General features: G+C 39.5%; 2 pseudogenes; one reads left to right on the top strand and one right to left on the bottom strand.

Moving 5' to 3' along the window:
* Nucleotides 1–11287: 11287 nt before the first annotated feature.
* Nucleotides 11288–11607, top strand: LOC101957065 (large ribosomal subunit protein eL37-like; annotated as a pseudogene).
* A 1457-nt stretch (nucleotides 11608–13064) lies between these two features.
* LOC101964965 (endoplasmic reticulum membrane protein complex subunit 7-like) lies at nucleotides 13065–13992 on the bottom strand (annotated as a pseudogene).
* Nucleotides 13993–22832: the final 8840 nt, after the last annotated feature.

Below are 22832 nucleotides of genomic sequence, written 5' to 3'. Positions count from 1 at the left end.
CTTCTTCTCCTTCTCCTCCTCCTCCTCCTCTTCCTCCTCCTTCTTCTTCTTCTTCACAGGGTCCCACTAAGTTGCCCAAGCTGTTCTGAAGCTTGCAATCCTCTTATCTCAACATCCTGAGTTGCTCGCATTAGAGTCATGTGTCCCTGGGCCTGGAAGGTCTGTTTCTGCTAAGGTCTCTCTCTTTGGTTTATAGACACAATCTTGTTGTGCATGAGCCTGTGTTGTGACATGCCTCTCTGCACAGGCATGTCTGGTTCTCTCCCTGTCTCTCCATGGTCACCTTTCTTCTTTTCATAAGGACACCAGTCATATTGGATTATGGCTCACCCTAATGACGAAGACCCTATCTCTGAATAGTCACATTCCAAGAGGGGTTAGGATTTCAACATATGAATTTGAGGGGGACACCATCCACCTTTAACACACACATAACATAAATTCACCATCTTAACCATTTTATTTTATTATTTTTAAACTTTTTTTTTTTTTTTTTTTTTTTTACTTTTTGGAAGTGTTTGGAAACAATACCTTTATTTTATTTATTTATTTTTATGTGGTGCTGAGGATCCAACCTAGGGCCTCACATGTGCTAGATAAGCACTCTACCCCTGAGCCACAATCCCAGCCCCATCTTAACCATTTTAAATTGTATAGTGCATTGGATTTTTTTGTTTTTGTTTTTGTTTTGTATGTCTTCATTATGGCTCATGTGTCTTGCTCTCTTGTTTTCTGTAACAAAAGAAAACAAATTGTCTCAGGCTCACTCCTACCCCATACTAGCAATCAGTATTCCTATAAAAAGTTTCCTTTTAGTGGGGGGATGGTGTTTATAGACCACAAACGAGAGACTAGCAGTGATCATTACTACTGGGGGTGTCAATGGACATTGCTATGAAGTATTTTTTGAAAACACAGATATTTCCAATTCAAATTTAATTTCACAATTATTTACTTTTTAAAAAACTTACCGATGGTATGCTTATATCACTTTTCTCTTACACTGAAAATATTAGTTCATAATAATATTAAGACAATTATTGGGCTGGGGACATAGCTCAGTTGGTAGAGTGCTTGCCTTGCATGCACAAGGCCCTGGGTTTGATCCCCAACACCAAAAAAAAAAAAAAAAAAAAGACAATTATCTATTTGCTCTATTATATGATGTATGTAAAATAGTTCCAAGTAATAATGCCAATATTACTATTTACAGTAAGATTTAATAAAATTTAAAATTTCTGCCCAGGTGTGGTGGTGCAAACTTATAATCACAGAGACTGCAGAAACTAAGGCAGGAGAATTGCAAGTTCAGAGCCAGTCTCAGCAACTTAGGGAGACCTTGTCTCAAAATAAAAAAATAAAAAGAGTTGGGGATGTAGCTCAGTGATAGAGCACCTGAGTGCTCAATTCCAAGTACCAAAAGAAAAAAGAAAGGAAGGAAGGAAGGAAGGAGAAAAGAAAAAAGATTTCTTTGTACTAAGAACATACTCTGAAGAAAATACCATAATGTAAGGTCACTTGTAATATTTTTTCCTCTCTTGTAATGGCTCTACCGATATATGTTTAGGCTCATTCATGTCTGTTATGTTTAAACTGTGTATTAAATGTCTGCATACTGCTGTGGAAAGTCATGGGGTTTTATGTAGTTTTATTTTGAACACACAAAACATTCACATTGCAAAATTGAAAAATAAAACAGTGTATTCACAGTAATGGTTATTCCAGTCTGGTGCTTTCCCCTTGTCCTCTTGCATGGATAATGTTTTGTTTTGTTTTTTTTTCTTTCCACATTTTGTATTGCTGCATTACAATTGTACATAATGATGGAATTTGTTGTTATATATTCATACATGAACACAATATAACAATAAAATTTGGCCAGTATCATTCCCCAGCACTCCCCCCATCCCTCCCCTCTTCCCACCCTCTAGACTTTTTCCTTTGATTTTCATGAGATCCTGACTCCACCCTTCTTTTCCTTTTCCCCCTCCAGCTTCCACATATGAGAGAAAACATACCCTCAACCTTCAGAGTTTGGCTTATTTTGTTTTACATAATTATCTCAAGTTCCATCCATTTTCCTGCAAATGACATAATTTCATTTTAATGACTGAATAAAACTTGATTGTGTATATATACCACATTTCCTAATCCATTTATCCATTAATGTATATCTAGGCTGGTTTCATAGTATGGCTATTGTGAATTGTGCTGCTATAAACATTGGTATGCATGTATCACTTTAGTATGATGCCTTTAATACCAAGGAGCGGTATAGTTAGGTCATATGGTGGTTCCATTCCTAGTCTTTTGTTGTTTGTTTGTTCTAATTAGTTATATATGACAGTAGAATTCATTTTAAAAAATATTTTGGCTTACTTAGTTGTAGCCAGACACAATAACTTTATTTTTATGTGGTGCTGAGGATCAAACCCAGTGCCCCCCATGTGCTAAGCAAGTGTTTTACATCTGAGCCACAGCCCCACCAGTAAAATGCATTTTGACACATTGTACACAAATGGAGCACAACTTCTCATTCCTCTGGCTGTACATGGTGCAGAATCACTTCAGTAGTGTAACCATATGCATGTAACCGATAATAATGTCTGTCTCATTCTACTGTCTTTCCCATCCCCACAACCTCACCCCTCCCCTCACTCCCCTCTGGATAACAGTTTGATTATATTAGTTTTTATTTCTCTTTCTGGTGTTTCTTTTTTGCAAAGTAAGCACTTAAGAACACACCGGCAAACATTTGCTTCTACACACAATCACACTTCTTGAACAAATATTTAATATTTTATAGTTAGGTTTGGATGGAATATCATTTTCCATCCTTTTACTTTCCAACTATATGTGTATTTATATTTAAAATGTGTCTCTTGTAGTTGAAGCTTCATTTTTCATCTAGTCTGATAATTTCATCTTTCTTTCCCCCTAGTACTGAGGATTGAACCCTACAAGTTGTTTTCTATTTGTTTCTTGTTCCTTTTTCTTACTTGCCTATCTTCTTTTGGATTGAGAATTTATTTTTCTTTTATGATTACACTTTATTTCTACTATTGACTTTTAGGGAGACCTCTTGTTTATTCTTTTATTTATTTTACCAATGTATATTTTCTTTCTTTTTTTTTTCGTGAATTATCTCACCCTTGAGCTTCTGGGGACACCTCATATCTAAACCATAGCACCCATCTTATATCTTTTAATTTTTTTTCTAAGAGAGAGAGAGAATTTTTAATATTTATTATTTCTTAGTTTTTGGCAGACACAACATCTTTGTTTGTATGTGGTGCTGAGGATCGAACCGGGGCCGCATGCATGCCAGGTGAGCGCGCTACCACTTGAGCCACATCCTCAGCCCCCAATGTATATTTTCAGTTCATCACTCTATCTTCAGTTGATATTATATCACTTCATATTTAATATAAGAACTTAATTGAAATACAAACCAGTTTCTTCCTACCCTTCTTTTCAAATGTTAATTTTGTCGTAGGTTTTTGCCTACATATGTTATAAACATCACACACGTTATCCTATTTTCTTTAACAGTGATCATATTTAAAATGAATTTAGAAAAGGAGGACAAACATATAAAACAATGTTCAAAATTATTTGTCATTAAGGAATTGCAAATTAAAACAACAATGAAGGCCAGGCATCCAGCTGGGTGGTATGGCTCATGCCTAGCAGGCACAGGACTCTGAGTTCAAACCCAGTACCACCACCAAATCAAACAAACCAACCACAGAAACAATGCAGTACCACTATATACTTAGAATGGGTATAAACCTAACAATACCAACTTCTGGCAAGATTGAGGAACAACAGAAATTCTCATGCACTGCTGATAGAAATGTAACATGATACAGACACTTTGGAAATCAGTTTTGTAGTTTCTTACAAAGCTACACTGTTATGGTTTAGATATTAGGTGTTCCCCAAAGGCTCATGTATGAGACAATGCAAAAAAGCTTAGAGGTGAAATGATTGGGTTTTGAGAGCCTTAACCCAATCAGTGATAGGGATTAATTGAGTGGAAACTGAAGGCAGGTAGGGTGTGGCGGGAGGAGGTGGGTCATTGAGGGTGTGCCTTGGGGGAATATATTTTGTATCAGGCGAGTGGATTCCCTCTCTGCTTCCTGGTGTGATGTCTTGAGCTGCTTTACCACACTGTTCTGCCATGATTTTCTGCCTCACCTCAAGTCCTGACGAATGAAGCCAGCTGTGTATGGACTGAGACTTCTGAAACCGTGACCCCCCTTTCCTCCACTAATTGTTCTTATGAGGTATTTGGGTCACAGCAGCGAAAAAGCTAACTAAAACAGAAATGCAGTCTTAACATATGCTCCAGCAATCATGCTCTTAAGTATTTATCCAACTGACATGAACATTTAAGTCTACCCCAAAACCTACAAGTAATTGTTTATAGCTGCTTTATTTATAATCTTCCAAACTGGAAGCAACCAATGCTTCCTTCAACAGGTGAATGGATAAATAAACTGAGATCCATTCATACATAAAATGTTTTGTTGTTGTTGTTATTTTGTTTTGGGGAGTACTGGGGATTGAACTTAGGGGCACTCAAGCACTGAGCCACATCCGCAGCCTTATTTTGTATTTTATTTAGAGACAAGGTCTCACTGAGTTGCTTGGCATCTCACTTTGGCCAAGGTTGGCTTTGAATTCACAATCCTCCTGCCTCAGCCTCCAGAGCTGCTGGGATTACAGGCATGCGCACCCAGCTGAGTTTTACTTCTACAAAATTCTCACAATGAAAATACAAGAGAAATTCTCTCATGCTTCCAGTTGGGAGGAGTGGGAAAGTAGCCATTTTGAAGTATGCCCAGAACATTCTGTTCTTCCTGAAGATAATCACACTCAAGAGAAACCATTTAACCAGAACGTAACTGGGTGGAGAAAAAATACCTCCAGCCTCTCTCCCTCCTATCATACCTAGGCAGGTAATGGACATTGAGAGGCACTTTTAAATGTCATGACCCAGGAGCACTGGCTCCTCCAAAGGCTGAGATCTAATCACAGGACTCTTCTCCTCCAACCACCTAAGCCTGGGAACCAGACTTGGATGCTGCAATTATCAGACCCAGAATTTAAAATAACTATGATGATGAGAAGAATCTAATGACAAAAGTACAGGTAAACAATATGCAAGAGAAGATGGGTAATGTAAGCAGAGAAATGGAAATTCTAAAAATGAATAAAAAATCATAGAAATCACTACTGATAATACTGATAATGCAGAGTAATTTTGATGGGCTTATTAGTAGATTGGACAAAACTAAGGAAAGAATCAGTGAGCTTGAAGATATGCTAACAGAAACTTCCAAAACTGAAATCAACAAGGAGAAGAGAGAGAGAGAATAAAATAGAATATTCAAGAATTGTGGGACAAGGCTGGGGATGTGGCTCAAGTGGTAGCGCGCTCGCCTGGCATGCGTGCGGCCGGGGTTCGATCCTCAGCACCACATACAAAGATGTTGTGTCTGCCAAAAAACTAAAAAATAAATATTAAAATTCTCTCTCTCTCTTTAAAAAAAAAAAGAATTGTGGGACAATTACAAAAGGTACAGATGTGCAAAATGGAAATACCAGAAGAAAAAAAAAGGAAGAGAAAAAATATTCAAAGCAATAATGACAGAATTTTCCAAGACAAATCATAACATAACATATCAGTATTGGCTTCCTCTTGGCCTTGCTCTAACTAAGGAAGTGACAGAAATTTGGACACTTAGACCCCCAAGAGTAGCCCTCAGTCAACCAACAGAGAGTTGTAGAATAACCACCTGACTGGGACCAGGTGAGGCATGTCTTGCACTATCTTCCCAAAGCAAAATATATCCTCAAAGTCCACAAAAGAGCCCTGTTCTCTATCACATCCCATGTTAGCTTCTTTTCCTCACCTGTCTCACTTCCCCTTTCCCAATAGGGTCTGACTCCTGAGATCACTTTCCAATAAAATATTGGGCTTATATCCCTGCCCATAGGACCACTTCTGGGGAACCCAATCCAGTCTAATAAGGTATATTCCTTAAGATTTGTTACAAATAGAGGAAAATGGAAAAGAATCATCAAACTTATATGTACTTTTTTCAGTACTAGGAATGGAACCAAGGAGTGCTTTAACACTAAGTTACATCTCAGCTCTTTTTTTTTTTTTTTTTTTTGAGATGAGATCTCACTAAGTTGCTAAGGCTGATGCTCCTGACTCAGCCTCCCCAGCAGTTGGGGATTACAGGCATGGTGGCATATGCCACCATGCCCAGCTATTTATATAGTTATATAAAATATTTTCAGGCATGAATCTGAAGACAATATCTTATAAAATCTAAATGCCAGTCATTAATGAGTTTGGAGAGCAGGGAATGGAAGAGAAGCATCATTAAGTATTTCTTAGATGAGGTAAATGTTCTTTAAGTTGGGTGTTTGATATTTGTTTTAGTCAGCTTTTTCACAACTGTGAAAAAAAGTTTTGGTCAGACTAAAAGATCTGACCAAAACAATTATAGAGAAGGAAAAGTTTATTTGGAGGCTTACAGATTCAGAGGTCTCAGTCCATAGTCAGTTCCATTGCCAGGGCTCAAGGTGAGGCAGGACATCATGGCAGAAGAGTGTGGCAGAAGGAAACAGCTCACATGAAATTCAGAAAGTAGAGAGAGAGACTCTACCTTCCAGATACAAAATGTATATCCCACAGCCATGAGCCCAATGAACCACTTCCTCAAGTCACACTCCACTTACCATTTGTTAATCCCATCAGGGATTAACTCACTGATTAGGGTAAGGATTTAAACCAATTTCAAAATTGATACACCTGGATAATCATCACTCAGATGGAAAAGTAGGATGTCACCAGCACACCAGAGTCCCTTGCTCAGGTCACCTTCCAATCATTACTACCCAATCCTCCCCAAAGGTCACTATCACCAAAGACTAGTTTTACCTGGTTTTGAAGCTTATATAAATGAAAATTTATGGGATGAATTCTTTTGTGTCCTGTTTCTTTTGTTTGACATAGAATAACCATAACATATGTAACTGCTGGTCATTCCTACAGCTTACAAACATGCCACAATTAATCTCTTCTTCTATTCTGAACATTGGAGAAATTTCCAGTTTGGCTGCTTATGAAGGATGCTCGCATATTCTAGTTAGTTCCTCTGAATGTACACCAACACACAACTCTGTTAGGTAGACACCCAGCAGTAGAAGTGCTTGATCATCAAGCATGCGTATATTCAGTGTTTCCAGTTCTCTAAGAGGTCGGTTCACCATTTTTGTCAACATTTAGTATTATCATGTCTCTAATCATAGCCATTCTGGTGGCAAGTGCAGTGTCCTGTATTTGTCATTCATATTTGCATGTTGACTAAAGAGGTTAAGCATGCTTCCATATCCTCACTGACCATTTGTGCAACTTCTTTTTGTTAATATTTATCTTCTGGTTGTAGTTGGATACAACACCTTTATTTTGTTTACTTATTTTTATTTGGTGCTAAGGGCCTCTCACATGCTTGGTGAGCAAACTACTGCTGAGTCACAACCCCAGCCCTGTATAACTTCTTTTGCAAAGTTTCTATTCAAGCCTTTTACTCAGTTTTCTACTGTTTATTTTTTCCTATTGATTTTTAGGAGTTATTTATTCCTCTTAGATATGTGTCTTTTGTGGGTTATATGTAGTATAAATGTGGATTGTTCTGTGGCTGGTCATTTCCGTTTCTTCATGGTGAATTTTGAGAAACAAAATCAATTGTTTTTCTTAATGGTGTTTTGTGTCTCCTGTTTAAGAGATCTGTGCCTATGATGGAGATAGACCAGCTGGTGGCACACACCTATAATCCCAGCATCTCAGGAAGCTGAGTCAGGAGGAACCCAAGTTCAAGGCCAGCCTCAGCAACCTAATGAGACACTCAGAAACCTAGTGAGGCCCTGTCTCAAAAAAAAAAAAAAGAAAAGAAAAGAAAGGGCTAAGGATGGAGCTCAAGGGTAGAGAACCCCGGGGTTCAATCACCAGTACCAAACCAAAATGAAAAAAGAAAGAAAAAAAACTATAAAACTTTAATTCTTTATGCTACATATATTTTGTGTTTAATAAATGCTTATTAAATTAGTCACTTTTAATTACCATTGGTGACATATGCTTTTTTGTCTGCCCTATTTGCCTGCCTTTGAAGGTACCACTGATGCCCCTCTCCTGGGACAGTTGAAACAGACCTCACTCCCAAATTCACAGTTCTAAGACTTGGTGCTTGACCTAGTCGGAGTCCTTCTTCTCTGACCACACTGACTAATACCAGGAAGAGATTAAAGCTGTGTCAATGGACAGCATCCATGGGATTTGTGCTAGAGAATAGAAAGGAAGTACAGTTTCCTTTTCTATCTGTGGGCTCTATATCTTCAAATTGAACCAATGATAGGTTAAAAAAATTTCAGAAAAACAAAAATTGAATGTAAGCTGGGCAAGGTAGCACATATCTGTAATCCCAGCGGCTTGAGGCTGAGGCAGGAGGATTGCAAGTTCAAAGCCAGCTTCAGCAATCTCCAGGTGTTAAGCAATTCAGTGAGACCCTGTCTCCAAATAAAAATACAAAATAGGGTTGGGGATGTGGCTCAGTGGTTGAGTGTCCCTGAGTTCAATCCCTGATACCAAAAAAAAAAAAAAAAATGAATGTGTACAGACTTTTTTCTTGTCATTACTCCCCAAACAATAGAGTATAACAACTATTTTCATACCATTTATATTGCATTTTATAAGCAAATTAGAGATGATTCAAAGGATATGGAGGAGGTATTAGGTTCTATGGAAATACTACATCATTTTATATAAAGGACTTGAGCATCCATCCACAGATTTGGGGATCCACAGGGGTCCTGGAACCAATCCCCTGCAGATACTGAGAGACGGCTCTATTCATGGTTGTTTCATGTCATTATTGCTTAGGAATAACAACTGCCCCATGGACCTCCACCAATGTAAAACATTTCCTAGCTCAGAGCTGTGCTTTCATCCACAGTTTTAGTCATTAAAGTGCACCCCCAAACGTAATGGCCCCACAAGGAAGGCACTAAATCCTATCAAGCTACATTTGAAGATGAAATGTACAACTGACCTTCTTGCCCATACCTAAAGCTGGAGGAAGGTGGGAATATCTTGCAGGGGGCCCACAGTGAGTGTAGGAGGTGTATTGAGTACAAGGTAGGGATAGTTGACTCTGCTGCATAGACGAGCTTGAGAAAGATGAAATAACCTACTCAAGCTCATAGGATAAGTAGTTGACCTGGGTTCTAAGCCAGTTATCCTTGGTTGATGGCCCCTCTACTAGATTGCAAAGCTCCCATCTATACCAACCATGTCTGAATCCTGAGCCAAAACTTTCCTCATGATAATACCAAGAACCCACGAAACCAAATAGGCCTCTGCTGGTAAGATTCTCAGGCAAAAGAGAAGTTTTCTTAGAATTACTTCAGAAGGTCTTTTGATGCTAATTCACAGCTGTTTTCACCAATCAAGAGGATTTTCTCACTCTGAGAAAAATAGAAGATGATTAAATGCAATTTTCATTGTAGCATCAAAGAGGAGGCCAAGAGAATAGTAGACCCACAACTCTCCTGGAAATTTCCCAAGTACAGCTACCACTGCCACCTGGGCCTTCCCGGTACAATCTCATTTTCAAATTTTGTCTAGTTACATCAGTTATGTGAATTTTCCATTTTGAAAATGCAGCCACAATTTTAAAAAATGGAATTCAGGAAATATTTGCCAAGGGCCTAGTAGGTACCAGGCATTTTCCTTACTGCTGTGGATGCCAAGTTGAACAAGACAGCTCAGTGGCAGAGACAAAAATGTTGAGTCTCTGCGTGTCAGCCTCAAGTTCTGCCTCTCTTCTAATATCTAACAATATCTATTATGGTAATTCCTTCCTCTATTTGTCCCTTGAATGTCAAGACAATTCAGAATGCAGTCCTGCTCTTTCTCTTCTCAGCGAAATATCATTTCTTTGGATAATTCAATCTATTCCCTCAATATCCATATGTACCTAACAATATTTTCCCCAATATCTCATCATCTCCAGCACCAGGCATCGTTTCTCACTTGGTACCTGTAACTTCTATCTCTGTCCCTCCTTGACTACTCCAATCCGTTTTCCTAATGACAGTCACAGTGGCCCCCTTTCAGTGCCTGCAAAGGCTCCCCAAGATCAACTCTCACCTCCTTTGCTCAGGCACCTGCGAACCTGTTCCCTGTTTCACCCCCACTAACCACCTCATTCTAAATTCTAGAGGAATCCTGAGGTTCCCCAAAGCATCTTTCTTTCTCCAGCTTCATCCATCACCGCCTGAACTTCCATCTTCTACATCCCTTCCCCTCCCCAACCCTCCTTGAGTTGCAATACCAAGTGTCATTGCATTGCCTGAGTCCTTGTTTTCTTCTTTAAACTTCGGTGTGATGATGGAGACAGAATCCTGTTCTCCTTTGTACCCTGGAGCCGAGTGTGGTGTCAGGAGTACCAGAGGTGCTCAGTCAATGCTCGTGTTGGCTGCACATACCAGTAAATGCATGTAGTCAGGCTGTTAAGGCAACGCAGAAGAGGAAGCCAGGTTGAAATATCAAGAGGAGGGAGCAATCCCCCCCCCCCCAAAGTAGGTGTTCCTTGAAGTAAGTCCTGAGGGACCATCAGCTTTCAGCCTGGAAGGAGAACGGAAAGAAGGGCATGCTAAACGGAGTAGCAGTTTGCAAGGGGATGCTGGCTTTGCTCAGCAAGGAAGTGAGAACTGAGGGTGCCAAGGTGCTGAGTGGGAGGAGTATGGGAGGAGGGAGGGAGGCGGGAAAGAAAGGCAAAAGCTGGATGTGTGGGCAGGGAGTAGGGTGTGGTTAAAGGATGAGTTTGCAATGTCTCCTGGAACACCCACACAGAGACACTCTGAAAGCAGACGATTAAATGGATCAGGGGTCAGGAGAGTGGTCTGGGATGGAGACACAAGCTTGGGTAGAGGTACATATAGATATTGAGGGAATTGATTGAATTATCCAAAGATATGATATTTCACTGAGAAGAGAAGGAGCAGGACTGCATTCTGAACTGTCCTGACATTCAAGGGACAAATAGAGGAAGGAATTACCATAAAGACTGAGAAGAAGTACCAATAAAATAAGGGTAAAAAGGAATATGTGGGGCTAAAGAGCCAATGGAAGAGACTAGAAATGGTATCATAGGCTGCAGGTCAAAAAGTACCTATTGGATTCTTTGGTTTCTGTGACAGAAGTGAGATGATGATGGGAACCTTGTCATTTGGAAAACATCGTAATAAGATGCACACGTTGTGTCACCGCTGGGGCTCTAAGGCCTACCACGTTTAGAAGTCGACCTGTGGCAAATGTGGCTACCCTGCCAAGTGCAAGAGAAAGTGTAACTGGCGTGCCAAGGCTGAAAGAGGAAATACCACCAGGATTGGTCTAATGAGGCACCTAAAAATTGTACACCACAGATTCAGGCGTGGATTCCATGAAGGAACAACTCCTAAACCCAAGACGGCAGCTGTACAGCATCCAGTTCCTCTTGGAAGTTTCAGCAATTGACCATCCAATAAATGTTCTGGCTTTAAAAAATGAAAGGATAAGTGTCTGTTGGTATCATTTGACACTTATGTTAGATTCCTTTTCTGATATAACAAAATTGAGTTCACCCTCTGTTCCCCAAAGATCCAATCTGACCCACCTGCAAGATACTCACTTCCCAGGTCCCGGAAATTCTTAACTAATACTGAAGTCCAAAATGTCATCTAAGCATCATCAGCTCAGAAATCACATATAATATCATCTCTATTAAACATGGGTGAGACTGTAGATCTAGTCCATCCTGGAACAAAATTCCTTTCCACCTGTGCATGTTTGAAGCTAGAAAACAACTTATCTGGGTCCGAAATATGGAGACACAGGCATCAGGTCATAGGTGCAGGCATTCCCACTGAAGATGGGGAGAAAATGGAAGAAACTGAGCAATCACCAGTCACATAAAATTTCAAAGTCTACAGACAAATAACATTAAGTTTTCAGACTTAGGAATAATCCTCGGTAATTCAAGGCTTCCTTCTTGGGACTCAAAGCTCAGCCCTCTCTGAGTCATCTTTCCTTTTGTTGAAACGTAGCTGGTGTTTGTAGCTGAGTAGTTTTATCAATCTATTTCTTACCAGTGAATTTTGGGGATCCACTAACCTTCTTAATACTTTATCCTTTCTGTCCTTTTTAATTCAAGTTGGCAGTATTTCTGCTGGAATAATATTCTCAAGAAGCTAGAGGATCTCTTGTATATGTCTTGGGGATTCACTCCATCAGGCAAGAGGCTTATTCACAGGTCCTTCCCTGATCTTTCCTCCACATTTAGTGTTTGCCAAAATAGCTGAGAGGATTTATGTATGAGTTACATACTCTTTATTTTATTTTTTTCTATTATTTTATTTTATTTTGGTACTGGGGATTGAACCCAGGGATGCTTAACCACTGAGCCACATCTCCAGCCCTTTTTATATTTTTATTTAGAAATAGGATCTTGATAAGTCACTGAGGGCCTCCCTACATTCCTGAGGCTGGCTTTGAACTTTCGAATCCTCCTGCCTCAGCCTCCAGAGCTGCTTGGATTCCAGGCATGTACAACTATGACTGGCTCACATTCTCTCTCTCTCTCTCTCTCTCTCTCTCTCTCTCTCTCTCTCTCTCTCTCTCTCCTTCTCCCTCTCCCTCTCCCTCTCCCTCTCTCTTTCCCTCTCCCTTTCTCCCTTTATAGTCTTCATATAATTTATTAATGTCATTTTCTATAGGACACTGTGACATCAATATTGACCTCATATAGACAAAGAATGAAAGTTGGGTTTTCTTGTGTACCAAGTATAAAACATCTGTTAACAAGTTAGCATATACAACAGTTATAAGAAATCAACTTTCAGGATGACTCAAGTTTATACCAGTTGCTTCACATGGTTTTCCCTCAAAACTTGGATGCCACCCAGTGTCACTGTGTTTGTGCAAATGCCTGCTGTGAAAGACCGGACTACTTTCTTTTGCCAGCCCCACTTTTGCTTGTTTTACTGCTGCCACTGCTAGATTTGCCAGGTGATTTTGAAGAGAAGAGTCTTGTCATGAACTCAGATATATCAGGCAATTCATGTTGGAATTCAGCGTATTTATTGACTCTCCATCTCCTGTCTCATGTCAGGATCACTTGTGTTGACTACTTTGGGCAGAAGCACAAATATCAATAATGGAAGAACCATCATCATAACCATTGGATTCATAAGAAAGTCTGTCCAGCCCCATGATTCCCTTTTAATAAAGTAAGAAGGTGGACCTGAAGATTTCTTTTTTCTTTATTTAATTATTTATTTTTCTAGTTTGTTATACATGATGGCAGAATGCAATTCATTTCATATTGCACATTAGAGCACAATGTTTCAAGTCACTAGTTGAACACAAAGTATTTTCATAGCATTCCTGTCTTCATACTTTTACTTAGGGTAATGATGTCTAACTCATCCCATCGTCATTCCTACCCCCTTGTGGACCTGAAGATTTCACTGGACAGGATAGGGCAGTCTGACCACTTCTGATGTTTTGATATAATTCATGTATATTGCTCTCATTTTTCTTTTTGAAGTGATATCAGCTCTGTCAAACTTGTAAACTGGAGAAATAACTTCCAGTACCTAAGACCCAGAAGATATATCACGAACCCCAAAACTCCAATCTGTCTTAAGAAAGCCGATGTGCTCTTCTCTGTCTATAAGCACTCAGATCCAGTCCTGAGGCTTCACCCCTGGAACAACTGCACCCCCCTCAATCTCGAAACAATCTCTTAGGCTGACTCCACTCTCTCTCGATCCCTTGACTGCAGCCCTGGGTACTTCCAAACTCTGGGCAAAGATGGAAAAGAAGCCCCACAGAGTGACCGCCATGACAGCAGCTCTGGGCAGTCAGGACGGCCTCACATACTCTAAAAGGTCTTCTGTGGATAAAGTGCTCCAACATTTTTTTTTGCCCTTTTCAATGTTTTATTCATCAAATCACTCAATAAAATTTCACTCTATAGGTTCTTTTTAAAAAATTTATTATGGTTTCTTTGTTGACACCTAAGGTTTTTTTAACATTTATTTTATTTATTTATTTTATGTGGTACTGAGAATCGAACCCAGCGCCTCACACATGCTAGCCGAGCACTCTGCTGCTGAGCCCCAGCCCCACCCCCTCTATAGTTCTCAATCAAGAAAACGAAAATCCTTAATGCAAAGCACTGCAATAGACATAATCAATTCACAGCAGACAATTCTAGATTAATTAATTCACAGCAAACAATTCTAGATTAATGAATTCTAAGCACTGCAAACACACTTAATCATGACAGACTTATGACAGACTTTCCCTCTGCATGCTAAGTTCAAGTGTCAGATCAAAAGTCTGACACTTAGGCTTTATGTCCAGCAGATGCACACTCACTGTGCTCCAACTTTTTGATCTTTTTGAGGTGTAAGCAAAATTTGTCCAGCCACACCTTTGGATTTTTCTCTACAATACTTTGTCAATTTTACCATCTTTTGCAATCTGGATAGGTTAAGAAATTCCCAAATAACCCAATTCTCATTCCTGTTTGTTTAAAAATTCTTTCCTCAATTAATTTCTTTCCATATAGCTTCCTAGAAATAGCAAGAAGATCAGAAACCTCATCCAAATGGCCAATCTCATCACCTACAAATTCTATTCTCCACATGAGTACAGAACACAGCTCTGCTCAGCTTTCTGCCACCATATAACAAGGATTCCCTTACTTTCAGTTTCCAATAACATGTTCCTCATTTCCTTCCAAGCCCTCTTTAACATCCACATTTCTACAGCAGCTTGTTCTGACTGACTTGTTCTCTGAATGATACCTGTTTTCTCCCCACTTTTTGGATTCCTCAATCATTACTATTTCTACTAAGGGTCTGCTTAAGGTAATCCAGTTTTTTTCTATTATGCACCTCATAATTCTTCCAGCCTCTTCCCACTGTCCAATTCCACAGTTTAGGCATTCATTACAGCAGAACTCCTCTTTCAGATATCAAAATCAATTTGATTTTACCACTGTGACAAATTATGCAAACATAACTCAACACAAATTTATTATCTTAGATCCATTATTTATTGCCATATTGGGAATTGAACCCAGGTCCTTGTGCATGACAGGAAAGCACTCTACCACTGAGCTACATCCCAGCTGATTTATTATCTTATAATGCTGAAGGTCAAAAGTCTGAAATGGGTCTCACTGGGCTAAAATCAAGCTGTCAGCACGACTGTGTTCCTCCTAGAAGCTGTAAGAGAGAAACCATTTCCTGGCCCTTCCCACCTTCTATTGGCCTCCCATATTCCTTGGCTTATAGCCCTGTTCCTCTGTCCTCAAAGTCAACAATATCAGGCTGGGTCCTTCTCACACTTTCATCTCACACTTTCATTCTCCCCTTTCCGCTTCCTTCTTCCACTTATAAGGACCCTTGTGATTTTATTGGGCCTGCCTGGATAGTTCAGAGTATCCTGAACCAGAATATTAACATTGATATAATAGTGTTGACTAATCTATAAACCTTACTTCAAATTTTGTTGCATTTTAATACCTAGCATCCTTAATCATCTGCACCCTTAATTCCCTTTTACAGTGGAACCCAGCATATTTACAGGTTCCAGGGGTTTGGATGTGAACAGTGGCATATACCTATAATCCCAGTGACTCAGGAGGCTAAAGCAGAAGAATTGCAAGTTTGAGGCCAACCTGGGCAACTTAATGAGATACTGTCTCAAAATAAAAAATAAAAAGGACTAGGGATATAGCACAGTGGTAGAACATGCCTGGGTTCAATCCCCAGTATCCCCACTCCAAAAAGAGGCATTATCCTGCCTACCATAGTAATTAATTTAATTATGGATAATTCAAACAAGCTCAAATCATTCAACAATATTCGACAACACAACTGGGCAGTACCCTTCAAAAATGTTCAAAATCAAATCAAACAAACAGAAAGAATGAATGCCTGGGAACTATTACAGACAGAAAGAACCTAAGGAGACCTGACAATCTGCTACAGTACATGATCCTAGACTGCATTCTGTCCCATTGGTGAGCCCATTGAGAAAATTTGAATTAAGGTTTGTAGATTAGTCAACATAATTTGATCATTGTTAATATTCTGGTTTTGTTCTTTATATGGTGGTTATAAATAATGTCATTTGGGGAAGCTGGGTAAAGTGTATATGGAAATTCTTTGTACTATTTTTGCAACATTAAAAAATAGTAAACGAGGGGCTGGGGATGTGGCTCAAGCGGTAGCACACTCACCTGGCATGCCCAGGGCACTGGGTTCAATCCTTAGCACCACATAAAAATAAAGATGTTGTGTCCACCGAAAACTAAAAATACATATTAAAAATTCTCTCTCTCTCTCAAAAATGATTTCAAAATGAAGTTTAAAAATTTAAAGAAGAGTATTCATGAATAACCTGGTAGAGTAGTTTCTTTGGTGGGGTGGGGTCAAAAGCCAGATTCAGCAAGTTGAGAAATGAACAAGAGCAGAAATGATGGAAAGGAAGACACCTGTCTTAAATGTGACTGTAACGTGAAGCAATGCAAAGACAGAGCCAGAAGCTGAAGGAAGGCCACGTTTGGAGGGTTGTTTTCTTAAGACGTGACTGGACATCATCTCTGGGAAATCATCCATGTTCTGAAATCTTCAAAATTAAACTCTTCCTTCCCTCCACCCTGCTCAGCCTGTTAGAAGTTACTCTAAAAGCAGCAGAGGGGTTCTTGTTGGATTTAAAGAGAAGAAACAATGTAATCAGGTTTTCACATTTTAATACCAAGTCCCCCTGGCAGAGAAGAAATCAGAGGATGATGTTACTGGACAAACCATTTAGAGAATTTTTGTAACTATCCAGAAAGAGGGATGACAGCCTAACCCACGACCACAGGAGTAGAGAAAGGAAAAGATCAGAGGCAGTGAAATCTTGTTCAGATTCAACATGGCAGATTAAACATGTAGATTTATTTCTATTCCCATCTCAAATCCCACTAAATTATATGGAAAAGTAATAAACTCATATTGTTAGGGGACAGGAGCTATTCATATTGCTGCTTAACAAACTGCAGTGTGATGTAGACGTCTGTTATCAGGTTTGGTGAAAGTTTTTATGAGTGGGGTTTTAATTTTAGCACATGCTCTTTCTATACATATTGAGATTATCATGTGGTAATCTTTTTTATTCTGTTAGTATGGTAAATTACATTGGTTTTTGAATGTTAAACTCACCTTGTATTCCTGGGGGGAAGCTTGAATAATACTGATACAGTGTTCTTTTTATATATTGCTGGATTTGATTTGTTGATAGTTGGCTAAGTATTTTTATGTCTATGTCCATGAGAGATATTAACCTTTAATATTTGCTTTTTTCTTTTAAATTATTTGTGTGACTTTGGTTTCAGGGTAATACTGCCCTCATAAAATGAATTATAAAGTGTTTTATTTTCTGGAAGAGTTTATATAGACTTGCTATTATTATTTATTTCTTAAACCTTTGATACAATTCACCAGAAGATCATCTTAAATGGAGAAGGCTGGAGTTTTCCTTATGGAAAGGGTTTTAACTAGGAATTCAATTTCTTTAATAGATATACAGCTTTTGATTGTCAATTTCTTAAGTTTTTTTTAAAAATATGTTTTAGTTGTAGGTGAACACAATATCTTTATTTATTTATCTTTATGTGGTACTGCGGATCGAACCCAGTGCCTCACCCATACTAGGTGAGTGCTCTACTATTGAGCCACAACCCCAGCCCTCTTCTTAAGTTTTAATATTTGTGTCTCTCAAGAAATTAGTCCATTTTCTCTAAGTTGTGCAACTTATTGAATAAAGTGGCTTATAATATTTTTATCTTTTCCATGTCTATCATATATGTAGTGATACCCCCTCTTTCATAACTGATATTTTTTTCCTTAACATTATTGCTTTTGCACTCAGAGGAGCATCTAACCACAGCAGATCATCTGATAAATTTATATGAAAATATTGGCTTGCAAGGATGTTGGAGAATATGCTACATAGAAGATAAAGTAAATGAAAAACCAAGATAAATATTAACTTCAGGGTGGGTAGAGAAGGGAACTGCACAAACAATAAAATTAAAGTACAAGGGCTAGAGGTATAGTTCAGTAGTAGAGGGCCTGCCTACCATGCATGAGCCCCTGGCTTTGATCCCCAGCACAGTAAAAATACAAAATTAAAATTAAAGCATAGTAAATCAATAGGCTCAGTATACATTCACGCCATGATGTCTATTGATAGCCTTCGATTTACCCTTCAGAGAGAACCTGGCTGAGTGGGAAGAGAATGGTGACTGCTGTTTATTGTTATAAAGATTCTCAGTGTAATTTATTTTTAAATTGCATGTTACATTGCTTTGACAACACCAAAAAGTGAAAGAAGAAACAACAAACACTTAAAAAAAAAAAAAAGAGTGACCTCTCATGTCATAGGTTCACAAGCAAATGATAGAAATGACCTTCTTCTACTAAGTTGAAGTCTGATTGACTCTCTAATTTTCACCCCTTGGCCTAGTTCAGCTGTTTGGAAAGCCCCAGATATGACTGCTTCCTCCTCCCCAGGAAGATAACGGGTTTTGGGGGCAGATCTCTCAGGAAACAGATTTCCTGAGCTTGCCAGCCCCTTTGCCTCTTCTTCCCACATAGAACCAACTCTGGGATGAGCACGCCACAGATGGGGCAGATCAGGGCTATCATAAGGGACAGGAGGAGAGTTTGAACTTAAACTCCAAACTGACCGAGGCATTCCTGCTCATTTCCACAATCCTGTGGAGCATGCTCAGTGGGAGAAATCATAAAAGAAGAGGACTACATTCATTAAGTATGCACAGTGCTCCAGTTTATGGGCTGGAGGTTTTACTTACATTATTTCATTTCATCCTCAAAACAACTGTGTGTGTTTAGTGCCACTGAACTGAACCCTTAAAAATGGCGAAGGTAATATATTTTACATCTTGTATGTTTTACCACAATTTAAAACAAAAACACCTTGGGTGGTAAGGATTATCCCCATTTTTCAGAAAGTTAAGTAACTTGCCCAAACTACCCACCCAGTCAGAAGGTGTCTGAACCAGGTGTGAGTTCAGGTTTGTCTGGCTTTGAAGCCTATGGTTTCCTGCTCTGTTGAGATGTCCCCAGTAATAAGAAGCAAAGGGAAACTGAAGGAATCAGCCATAGGAGAGGATTGTGGTCAGTTTTTAGTTTCACCAGTTTGTTCAGTACCAGCCTGATGTTCCTCCCTGGAACAGGGAACAAATGTTCTGGGAGAAGGTACCATCAGACTGTTTCTCAGGCACAAAGGCTATATTAATGACAGGTGTAAATGTTGTGGCAGAAATGGAGCTCAGGCTGAACGTGGAGCTCTAGCACTCTTAAGTACTCTGTGGGAGGTTTCTTTCTCTTGTCCAAATTAGCTGAAGTGTCTTTTTTTTTTTTTTTCCTTTTTTGCAGTACCAGGGGTGGAACCCAGGACCTTGAGCATGCTAGGCACGTTGATCTATATTCCCAGCTCTTAGCCAAAGTTTTAGATGATGTAAATTTGATTCATTCCCTGCAGGATTTGGGGAAAGGGACACTTGACAGAGACAGCAAGATCATCAGCATTTCATTGAAATCCAATCAAGAGGGCCCAGTAGTGGGAGGGAAAGCTTAGGAGGACCAGTGGAAGAATAATTACAAAAATAACACTGCCTAACACTTCTATAAAGTGGGTCATGTAGCAGACACTCCTCTAAGCACATTATATGTACTAATTTGTTTAACATAACCACCAACAGGTATGTGACTGTTATCAATTAGCTAAAGGGTACAAAGTTAAAATCTAATCCAAAGTACTGAATTATCCTATGTGCCAATCTCTACCTAACAAAATGGGTTATTATTTTTAATTGACCCAAACTAGAAACTATCTAAATGTCTAACACCAGGGAATATTAAAGCCGTGGAATGTAGGCAGACAAAAAGGATAAAAATAATAATAACCATTATTTGCTGAATGTTCATATTGTCCATGCATGCTTTACATAGATTACCTCCTTTATTCTTTGCCCTTTAAGGCAAATTCTACTAGAAGCCTGTTAGTTTTCTGTTACTATGATGAAATACCTGAAATAATCAAGTTAAATGGAGAAAAGGTTTGTTTTATCTCCTGGTTTCAGAGATTTCAGTCCATGGTTACTTATCTGTGTTACTTTGGGCCTGTGGCAGCACAGTAAACCACAGCAGGAACACATGGAAAAGAGCTCTATTCATTCACGGTAGCTGAGAAGCAAAGACAGAGAAAGGAACCAGGATCACAGTCTCCCCTTCAAGGACATGCTCCCATTGACCTAAATTCTTCCAACTAGGTGACACCTCTTAAGAGTTCCACCATCTCCCAGTAGTGCTGTGGGCAGAGGATCAATCTTTCAACACCTGTTTGCTGGGGGACTCTTCAGATTCAACTATAGCAGAGCCCATTTTAAGGTCTGGAGCAGAGGCTCAGAATGTTTAGAAGGTCAGGTAGAGTAGATTTGAAACCCAATACCATCCAGCTTCAGGACCCAAGCTCTTACCTACTTTGTTATTTTGCCTCTGAAGACAGGAAGGTAAAAAGTATCGCATAAAACTGACCAGGATTATAATCACAACAGAACCTGAGGCCATGGGAACATGCCAATCATGACTATAACAGACAAACCAGGCAAGGGGCTAATTTAAGTGAATGGGGTGGAAGCTGTTCTCTCTAAATATAGTTGTCAAAGGAAGCATGGAATGAAGCACTCTTCCCTGAATTCCGGGATGACTCTTTCCCCTTAGATGTTACGGTGCTTCATGCCACTTGAGCATCTCAGCCTTCATGCTGGGGAATCCAGAAGGGAGAGAGATGACAGAAAGTAGTGCTTTTCCTTTCCCAGGCTCCCCTAGGCCTGCAAACCTGCACTGACACGTTCCTTACCAGAGTTACACCTGCAGGGAGCAGATGATGCTCAGGCCGTGTCTGCCTCCTGCATCCACTGAGTCCCCAGCCTTCCGGGACCTGCTCACACGCCACCTCTGTCTTTAGATCCTGAGTCTTCATCTGCACTCTCAGCTGCACAGGCGCCTCAGAGGGAACACCTTCTTTGACTTTCGCACACACAGAGCTGCTGTTAACATAGCTGGGTTCACTGGTAACTGTGGAGGGGAGACAGGAGAGGTTTCCATGGAAGCCACACAATGTCACCCAATTTCTTAAATGTCCTTTGCCCTTTCTCAGCAGCCCCAGCTTCTGTCCAGAACTCTGGCTCTTCTCCATATCTTTGGCTTCTCCTTTGCCCTCCTCTTTCTCCTTACTAGTGTCTGCCCTAGTCCAGAGCAAACCCAGTAATTCTCCCTTTGCTTTAAGCAAAATGGCTACCCCCAACCCTCCCACCACACTCCCACCCCCCTCCTACCTGCTAACTCCCTCCCAGTGAGTCATACATCTTACCCCAGGAGATTTGTCAAGGTACTTTTCCTCCAAGATCTACTTCTTTACTAAAAAGAATCAAGAAATTCTGGTAAAATCTGTTAACAAAAAAAGATTAAAACAAATATACTTAGATCAGGTTACTCAGAAAATAGACTCAGAGACAGAGACTTGTGTGCAAAGATTATTGGGAAATGCTATCAATACCTGTAAGGAGGGATTTTGAACTTGTCAGGTGGGGCTGAACCCTAGGAGAAATTTAAGCTGTGAAGCACTTGCAATGAGAGTCTTTACCCAATCTCATGGAAAGTTCTGAAGTTGGGATGGGCCTTTGGAATCTTGCCATTGAAGCAAGGGGGTCAGGCATTTGAACTTCCCACTCCAAACGCACATTAATGGGTTCAGTTATTGGATACCAGACAGTCCACCTAGCTGAGGACGATTCCAGATAGGGACATCAGCAGACAAATTGCTGGCAGCTGGGTAATGAGTGCCTCAGTCCTCGAGGAGAATGAGGGGACTGTGGATGACATCCACTACAGTCAAAATAATTCTTAAAAAACTATGAAGTAACTTAAATATCTATTGAGACCATCTGGGCAACATGGCAACACTCTTATAATCTCTTAAAACAGCAACAACAAAAATATACATAATCTAAAAATATAGTCTAAATTTTATTTATTTTAGTATTTATGTTTTTAATTGATACATAATAATTGTATATTTTAATGGAGTTCAGTTTGTTGTTGTTGTTTTTTTTTTTTTTTTTGGTGCCGGAGATTGAAGCCAGAGACGCTTAACCACTTGAGCCATATCCCTGGCCCTTTTTATTTTTTATTTTGAGACAGAGCCTCACAAAGTGGCTGAGATTGCCTTTGAACTTGTGATCCTCCTGCCTCAGCCTCTTGAGCTGCTGGGATTATAGGTGTGCACCACCACAACCGGCATGGGGTAGTTTAATGCTCCAATACATGTGTACATTATTTAGGGTAACTAGTATAAAAACATTTAGGAGTTTTTTTGTGGTGAGGATATTCGAAATCTCTTCTAGTCTAAACTTGTCATACTACCTCTGGAAAGAGGATTATAAAACAGTAATAATAGTATTGTTGTTATAATAATATTGAAAGTAAATCTTTTTGGGTCCCCAAGAGACCAGGTAGGAGCTGATCAAATCTACTGCCCACTTGAATTTCTTTCCCCATGAATTTTTTGTAAGAAATGGTATTTCTCTCCACTTCCTGCCTTGAATTGTGCTGCAGCCTGA

This window comes from Ictidomys tridecemlineatus, chromosome 2, assembly GCF_052094955.1.
Source record: "Ictidomys tridecemlineatus isolate mIctTri1 chromosome 2, mIctTri1.hap1, whole genome shotgun sequence".
In the NCBI taxonomy this organism is placed as follows: Eukaryota; Metazoa; Chordata; class Mammalia; order Rodentia; family Sciuridae; genus Ictidomys; species Ictidomys tridecemlineatus.
The sequence above is the reverse complement of the archived record's forward strand: the minus strand, read 5'-3'. Positions and strand labels throughout refer to the sequence as shown.